At 44.2% G+C, this 9,255-nt stretch overlaps 1 long non-coding RNA gene across 1 annotated transcript; it reads right to left on the reverse strand.

The window, feature by feature from the left end:
• Positions 1-2,260: 2,260 nt before the first annotated feature.
• Positions 2,261-7,430, reverse strand: LOC144584627 (uncharacterized). The gene is made up of 3 exons (XR_013538996.1): positions 7,246-7,430; positions 5,631-6,866; positions 2,261-4,281 (listed from the first exon to the last, which is right to left on the reverse strand). It is a non-coding gene; the product is annotated as an uncharacterized LOC144584627 (long non-coding RNA).
• Between the last annotated feature and the right edge of the window lie 1,825 nt (positions 7,431-9,255).

Consider the following 9,255-nt stretch of genomic DNA (forward strand, 5'->3'; position numbering starts at 1 on the left):
TGTGCGAGCCGGGACAGAATAGCGGAATGGTCAAAATCGGAGGGCCTGGTGGCCGAGGATGGGCTGTCAGTCATTAAATCCCACACACTGAAGCCACACAACACTCTGTTGACTCCTGGTTGTTATGGGGGTGATTCTTGGGCTTTCCACAAGCCCAAGAAGAGCCTGTCTGTCCAAATAGGATGGCTACTGGTTTAGTAGCCCTATCAGCCTAACATGCTAAGGAACAACTGCTGATTTGAGTTGCCAGTCCTCAGTAGGTCTGTGGGCTACTCCAGTAAAATGCAACACCACTGTACTGGCTGATGGGGCTCAATTTTTGGTCTGCTGCTTTCCCCAGTCGTGAGATCCAGAATCCTGTAGAGGCAATAAGGGCTTCAGATCCACACCCCCTTTGCCAACTTAACCTCTTGCCTGATTCTTGAAAGGTTGCACACTTTTTTTCCTGCCCTCCTCCTCTGTTTTTCATTGGCCTCACTGAGCCGGTACAGCTCTGTGGGTTGGAGGGTCTTGTTGCAGAGCAAGGGGCTGGAAAGCTCTAATTTAGCCTGTGCCTCCTTCAGCTTACCCTGGCTCCTGGTGACCAAATGGGGGACTGATGCCTTGCGCAAGCTTCATGATCCCGGAGCATCAGATGAAGGAGGGACCTCTAAGCATTTGATAGTTAGAAAGCCCTGGAAAGGTTGCCATCAATTGGAAATGACTTGCCAGCACATAAACGTCAAAAGCTGTTATGATCGCAATGTGGATTTTTCAAACAAATGTGTGTATTGAGACAATAAGTACAGGAACCATTATTTCAGCCCTCCTGCCTGCCTGCCAATGCAAGATGTAAACAAATATTCTTTATTCAATTTTTGCTTGTTTGTTTTAGTCATAGGTCATAAACACAGAGGCGACGGCTCTGCACTCAGTTATCTGGAAATAAGACTCACAGTGGGATTGACTTTTCAATACGTTTGTATAGAACTATGATGTGAATGCAACAAAATAACATCAGTATCAAAACAGCAGGCTCATTACATATTTATTTACTTGTTCAATTATATACAGATGCCATCTGTTGGAATACTATTCTTTCAAGGTAGCTTCCAATAAATTTAGCATGTGTGTGTGGAGAATAAACAAAACAACAACAAAAACTGAGCTTGGAGTGTTAGTTTTAAAAATTGATTAATTAGTACTAAATATTAGAAAGGGGCGTGGGTGGCACTGCGGGTTCAACCACTGAGCCACTGGGCTTGTCAACAGTATGCATCTGCCGTGACGAGGTGAGCTCCCATCGTTTCTCCCAGCTCCTGCCAACCTGGCAGTTTGAAAGCATGCAAATGCAAGTAGATGAAAAGTACCTTCCTCAGTAGGAAGGTAATGGCGTTTTGTGTCTAGTCATGTAGGCCACGTGACCACAGAAACTGTCTGAGGACAAATGCTGGCTCTTCGGCTTACAAACAGGGATGGGCCCCGGCCCTTAGAATCAGACACAACTGGACTTAATTATCAAGGGGAACCTTTACCTTTAGCAAATATTAGAAGCAGGAAAATTAACTGACTCATTAGTTAAATTCATAGTTCTGAAATAAACAAGAGGATTTACAAGGGCTCCTTCTTGGACCTCTATTCATTTAGTATTAGTTCCTTCAGAAGTGTTCTTTTTGTTGCTTAAAATTGCTCCCTTCAAAGATCCTTTCAAATTTATCTTGATTCATTATTCTTATATTATATTTCTAGTTATATGTGCCATGCAGCAGCAGATTTTTCTTCTGCCTCTTTGTAAATTTTTATACATGCACCCCCATGTGAGAATCAATCAACTGGAAATTATTGACCTGCAGGTTCTCATAGATAATTAAGTTTTTATAGATATTTTAAACATTTTATTATTTGAAGCAAAACTAAATTGTGATTCAAATTGAGAAAGGAAGCTGGGATGATTTGCACAGACCTTCCCCTAAGCAGGACATTCACATTTAGAGTTATTCTACCAAGAAACTTTGCCTAATTTGTTAAATGAAGGAGCCATTTTTGGGAGGTCTGTCAGCCCTTACTTTTTACAAATGGGAGTGTACATATCTATGACTAATAGTTTTAACATTTAAAAAATGCTGTTAATTATACTCATACTCCATTTATTCATAGCATATTGTCAGTTGCTTGGAAAAAAATGAATTATTTCCAAGCTCTGTACAAAAATCACGAAACACCAGAAGTATAGAAGAACAAAGTACATCAGCAAAGCAACTGCCAAATCTAAACACCAACATAAAATTAAAATGTCTTTATTCCACATTTAAAGACTGCAAGAAATGGGCTTGACTGAGCTCCTTCAAAAAGACTCTGGAACTCAACCCTATATATCAAGCCGATGAATGAATAGGTAGCCCACATAACTCGGATAGGATTTGTGTAATATACAGTGACCATCTTGTCCCTACAGTTGATTATATATATTTATTACATTTATTACATCCTAATTACTCCAGAGAACTAAAGGGAACAGATATAGCTGCCTCCCCACTTTCTCTTCTCAACAGTGTTTCTCTGTTGGTTCTTCTGGACCTCTCAGCAGCTCTCAGTACCATCAACCACGGCATCCTTCTGAGCTGCTTACCAGGGATGGGACTTGACAGCCCTGTGTTGAGGTGCCTTTGGTCCTTCCTGAAGAACCCAGAAGGCGATGATGGGAGACACCTGTTCAATGCCTGGCCATGGGCCAGTGGGGTCGCTCAGGGCTCTGTTTGATCACCTTGCTATTTAACATCTACAAGACACCCATTAAAGAGGCTGTCCAGAGTTTAGGGGGTTCAGTGTCACCAGTATGCTGCCTACGTGACAAGAAGGACATAGCTGTGTGGAATTAACTACCATGAGGTGAATCACTAATTTGATTGGTTGGAGGTACAGCGGTGCCTTGCTAGACGATGATGATCCATTCCACTGAAATCGCTGTTTAGCGAAATCATTGTCTAGCAAAAAGCATTTCCCCATTGGAATGCCTTTGGTCCTTCCTGTTTCGGTTTGCGAAGCAGGGACCAAACACTGTCCAGCGAAATCCCCCCATAGGAATGACTGTTTTGCGAATCGCTACAGCGATCGCAAAAAGCCAATGTCTAGCGAAAAAACTGTCATGTGGGGTAACTGTCTAGCGAGGCATCACTGTATATTTAATTGCTGGTAGATTTAAAATCTCCTGAGTCCCTGCTGGGGGAGAAAGGCAAGAGAAACAAAATACTGCATTAAATAAACAGTTCTGAAAGATGTGACAGGATGACACTGTATGACTAGGCCATCCACTGTCTTTCACGGATAAAAACTGTAACAATGATACCATGTTGTCATAGAGATGATCGTTTGAACCGATCAAACTATAATCTTTTAAAGAAGTGTGATCTCACGCGGATTGTCTGTCACAAGTGCAAAAATAACTTGAGCCCTGCAGACTTTTGTCAGGGGGGGGCACCACCGGCTCCTCCACTTCAGGCAGCAAAATGATCTTGTCCTTCCCTTAGGAGATGAATCTAGAACCTTCTACAGACAAAGGGATGTGTTTTGTCAGCAAACGATGGGGTAGAGCAGCTTCCCTGTGCTTTGGCTGAGAATGCAGAACTCTTGTCAAACTCAACAGAGGAGACACCCAGACTTCTTTCAAAATTCACTATGGGGAAACAGGATGATGGCTGCTATGACAACCCTCCTTCTGGAGCCCAGGAGAGGATTTATGGAGCTTAAGAGACACTGAGGTCCACAGGGAGGGTTGCTCAGGCATCCTCTCTGTCCTGCCAAGTAAAACTCAGTATTCTTTGATGAGGCGAGCTCTGTTTTATTCTATGAGTCCTGTGACGCAAGGATCGGGTTGGTCTCATGGGTTCTGAGGTTCTCACTTGAGCATAAGGAGACGTGAAGGATGGAGGCAACCATCGCTGTATCTTCTTGGAGCTGTTTAAGAGCATCTTCTCCTGATCAGTTTGTCCTGACCAGCGAGCCATGAGCAACATTGGGAGAAACCCCAGGTGCAATTCTGGCTGATACCAACGCGCCTTTGCTTGACTGCGGAACCACGGCCCTTGATGGCTTGAGGGTCTTTCTTTTCCTTAAAGTGGGAGGTGAAGAGGCGAAGGTTGTTGCCTCTCCTTCTGGGATGGACTCCCTTTTAGTCTCCCAGAAGCTCTTGCCCATCATACCATTATGCTTACAAGGCAGGTGGGTTCCTTTGAGTGAAGAGACAGATGCTGAGGTGGGAATGCTGTTGCTTTCAGTCCACTGCCTTGGTCTCTCCTTGTTTGCCTGGGAAACACAAAGTACACGGTCAGAGACCCTCCTCAACACAAATGGGGCCTTCAGGACCTGTCTCAATCTGAGTTAGATCATCGGTCCATGTGGCGCAATATTACCAGTCCTACCTAGGTGGAATTGCTCCACTTGGATTTGTTTCCAGTATGTGTGATTGATGAGATCAAACCAAATCACTTAGTTGCCTGTCAGTCTGCTTTAAGCCTTTCAGAATATAACCATTTATTAGGAAATGGAAAGCTTCCTCCTACTTCCGCAAAGTTAAAAAAAACCTTGTAATTCAATGTTGAAATGGTTGAATGTCATGCTGGTTCAGTACTATGCCACTTAGGGATAATTTCTTTTAATCACAGCTTTTTCTTGCTCCTCCACAGAGGGGCAGATAGGAGGGGACACGGAAGAGGGACTTTTAAATAATTCTTTATTTATTTTCCTTTCCCTTTATAGGGATGAATTGGTTGCTTGTTTGGTTTCCTGCCCCCAAACTACTCCATCCTTGCATTCAATTGCAAGGATCACCCCAAATGGCATACTGCACCTCAAAGAAAACCTGTTTAGCCTGTTCCAGTTTGGCCATTTAGGGGCTCAGAAGAAAGTTACAGGTACCCACACCAAAACGTAAGAACTGCAAAACCAACTGAAGTTATGCTACTGTGAGATCTGAAGGACAAAGTGATACACATACACTCGTTGAATTCTCATCTAATTAACTCCCACTTGTGGGAACCTTCCCAGTGTTGTCTAGGTATAACGTATTTAGAAGTGGTCTACTGGACCCTCGTTCTGGTGGCACTCTAGGACTTTGAAGGTTGCCCAAGGCAACACAGGTGAGAGGACACATAACCCCATAATCCACACATGGGCAGGATGACGTTTGCTGGCCTCTCTCCCAAGAAGCACAGGGAGGATTTGAACGCCCAGCCACTGGCTCCATGGGTGTGTGTGCTCCAAGCCACTGAGTTAAGGCAGAAACCAAACAGACATGCAATCAAAATGTACTTCCCCATCATTTCTGTGGGCAGCAGGCTAGGTTAAGGGGTGCAGAGCAAGCAACATAGAACCACAGGCCACAAAAACACCTCCCCACCACTCCTGCATGCTCCCCACAGTGGCATCTAATGCCTGAGCCAGTCACCTTGTTTTGCCTATGGGTAGGACTAGCCCTGAAAGGCAGGACCCCAGGTTTCCACCCATTAAAAATATAGTTTCCTCCCACTCTTCAAAAGCCTTTTCAAAAACAGCGTTAATAAAGGGAAATGGTAACTGAAGTCTCCTTCACACATCCCTCCACCACTTTTCCATTTCAATTGTGCACCATTAATTCAAACCGAGGCCTTGTGTACCTGGCATCTTCCTTTGCCACGGGGATAGCGGGCAATGCTCTGGCGGAGGAGCTGCTCCTTATGCCAGTTTTGCTGCCAATGTTCCTGGGCAAGTTCCGACTTCCTTCCTTCCAGACGCTTGAGCAGCTGTTGGTTCTCCCAGTCAATGCGTGCAAGGTCCCAACGACGCTTCTCCCAGTTTAAGCTGTAGGAGGGACAATGGGGCGGAGGGCAGCTCCCTTCACTCTCTGCGGTGTGCTGATGTCATATCGGATCACCAATGCATTTTTAACAGACCATATACATCTCAGAGGATTTTTGTTAGTGGATAATTTTAAAATGTGATACAAGAAATAAAATAAATTGATTCAGATCCTGCCTTCTCCCAAAACTGGGACTCAGAAGGTGGCTCATGTCAAGATTAATTGAAAAAGAGGATGAGGTTGTTTTTTTAAAAAAAAAACTTTAAAAAAATCACACTGTCAAATATGTTACATTATTAAAAGATTGGCTGCATTAAAAACAACTTAAAAGCATATCAATAAACTGAGCACAATAACTGCCCTGGAAAAGCCCTTTTTTGAGCAGCCAATCTGTGGCCAGGATTCCACAAGAATGAAAAGGTATTTGCCTGTTGTCAACCAAAAGATGAGCCGTCTGGCCTTGGAAGCACAGAAGGCCCACGTAGGTGGGAGAGGACCCCTCTTGAAACCTCTCCTATCCCTGGGATTCTTGTACCGTCTTTGCAATTCCTTCTAACTCATGTCTATTCAGAATCGCTATTGTGGGGATGGCAGCTAAACTCAGAGAACATGAGGGTACTTGAGGAGGGTGGGAGATTATGGGAGTACACCTCTTAATCAAAAGGCTTTAACTTTACAAGCTGTGTTTCCACTACATCTCTACCTGCCATTGCCAGGATGAAACATAGACTACGAGTACTCTAACATCGCTACTCAACTCATCTCAAACCCTGCCTCTCAAAAAAACAATATTCAACAGAGCTTGGAGCTATTATGCTTGTGGGCTGCAACTTCCAGAACCTCCCGGTCTGACTGGAGGATTCTGGGAATTATAGTTCCCCAAACCTGTCCACACACTGCAGTTTAATTCCCCCCCTCCCCAGAGGCTTACCGACCTGTGTGTACAGTAGAAGTTCCAGTTGTCCAAACATCCCTGGGACTGTTTGATGCCCCATAGCTTGGCACGATGCAAGAAATTATCCCGGTCCCAAATTTCTTGACGTTCTTTTTGCATCTGAAATGAATAGAATGGATGAAATCATAATGGATGAAGTATGTATAGAGCGGATGAAATAATAATAAAGGAATGGTGCTACAAAATGACATTGAGGCATTTCTTGTTAAGTTTATAAACTTCATTCATTATTAGTTAACTGGTTGGGAAGATTATTTCTGCTGGGTGGAGTACACATCTGTATGTATGTTTGGGATTACATGCTTGCATACCTAAGGGAATATTATGCAGAGTTTGGATAAATTACTTTGTTTACTACATCAGTTACAGTCCAAAAAAGCTTTCAAAGCTTTGATTGTTATGCCACAAGAACCATCTTCCAATATCAATGGACAATTGAGTCCTCACTGAGCACCTGGACTGGAACAATCAGTTCTACCTCTATTTTCTTCAGGTTCACCTGCAGATGGAAAGGGGTTGGCGGGGCTGTAGTGTTCACAACTGGGACAGCTAGCTCCACCTGTGGGGAGAGAGCAAATAATCAATGAAACAAGAGGAGTTTTCCCTGCCCCAAGTTGTCCAGACAATGGGTTGTCAGCTTTTGATGCTCCAGATGTTTCAGACTTGTGTGTGGGATTCTATACATCTGTATAGAATCCAAAACATCTGTGGGCCAAAGGGTGACCGCCCCCAGTTACAATGGGAACAGCTCACAATATTGAGATCAATGCTGATTTTTCAGTTTCTTTGAGTGATCATTTCAGCCTTGATGATAGTGTTGCCACCGGGTAGAATTTTCTTTTCTTTCCCTTTTCCCTTTTCCCTTTTCCCTTTTCCCTTTTCCCTTTTCCCCGTTCCCCGTTCCCCGTTCCCCGTTCCCCTTTCCCCTTTCCCCTTTCCCCTTTCCCCTTTCCCCTTTCCCCTTTCCCCTTTCCCCTTTCCCCTTTCCCCTTTCCCCTTTCCCCTTTCCCCTTCCTTCCTTCCTTCCTTCCTTCCTTCCTTCCTTCCTTCCTTCCTTCCTTCCTTCCTGTAAGATACCAGCATCTACAGTGACACTAGCTTCAACTCAGAACCAGGCACATGCAAACCACTATGTATTCAGGTTGTTGTCTTATCTGGTTTGGACTGTCATAGAATCACAGGGCTGTTTTGCTGGAATGGACTCCATACGTCACAAGTCAAACACAGGAGGTATACATCTAAAGCACCCCTGGTCATCTAGCCCTCTGTTTCAACATCTCTAGTGAAGGTGAATATGAGTTAGTTTCTCCCATAATCACTCTTGCTATCATAAAGCTAATAAAATTTAGCTGAATTCACTTTTCATATAAATGAATCCACTAGATGAGATCTTAGGCAAAGGTTCCCCTTGACAATTTGTCCAGTCATGTCCGACTCTAGGGGGTGGTGCTCATCTCCATTTCCAACCCATAGAGCTAGTGTTTGTCCGAAGACAATCTTCTGTGGTCACATCGCCAGCGCGTCTAGATACGGAACACCGTTACAGTATCTTCCCATCATGGTGGTACCTGTTTAGCTACTCCCATTTTGCATGTTTTCAAACCACTAGGTTGGTGGGAGCTGCAGACCCCTTTGTGAGGACATCACAGCTGCCTGGGGGTCTGCAGACCACAAGTGAAGAACCTAGGCCATAATGCATGTAATGGATGGGGCCCATAACATTCATCCCTGCGTATTTACAGAGGGAATTGGTATGGATGGAAAACTTGCTTGCAGAGTTAGAGGCCAGGAGTTTGAATTCCACTATGCCTTCTGGGCGAAGGGCCAGCTGTGGACAGCCAGAGCATATGTAACTGATGGATTTATGCCTCTTGCTACTTGTTGAAATCTGGGCAAAAGTCATCCTCCCAGAATGCCATCAGAAGGGAAGACTGGGAAATCGGTGCAGAGTACAGTACTTTGAACCTAGAAAAGCATTGGAGGGTCTCTGTTAATCAGGATTAACTTGGTGGCACATGATCAATTACAAACTCGCTTCTTCTAAGAAGCAGATATATCTTTACGCATCACCAGCATGAATCATGCTCCGGCACTACCCACACAAATATGCAATAAAACCCAACATGACTCATCCTGGAAATTATCCAGTAAAGCAGCTATGGGTTAGGGTTAGAGGCATATGACAACTGTGGCTAATGCAGGATCTTATGGCAATGGAAGATGGCAACAAAAGGGGCAATGAAGCTTAAAGGATCCCCACAAGGGAGTCTACCAGCAAGCAAAAGTGCCAGCACTCGTGTACGATCTGGGAGCACCAGATGCATCATGTTGGAGTTGTGCAGGTGCAGATGTTTTCTGAACCTGAGCAGACACCTAAAAGCTTTATTAAGCTCAACCAAAAGGAGGGTAGAAGTTCATGCAGAACTGGACAAATTACTCCAAAACAGGACAAAAATAATGAAGCCATCCATTCTGGAGCAGTGTTAGG

The sequence above is a fragment of the Pogona vitticeps genome, chromosome 12, assembly GCF_051106095.1.
Source record: "Pogona vitticeps strain Pit_001003342236 chromosome 12, PviZW2.1, whole genome shotgun sequence".
Classification (NCBI taxonomy): Eukaryota; Metazoa; Chordata; class Lepidosauria; order Squamata; family Agamidae; genus Pogona; species Pogona vitticeps.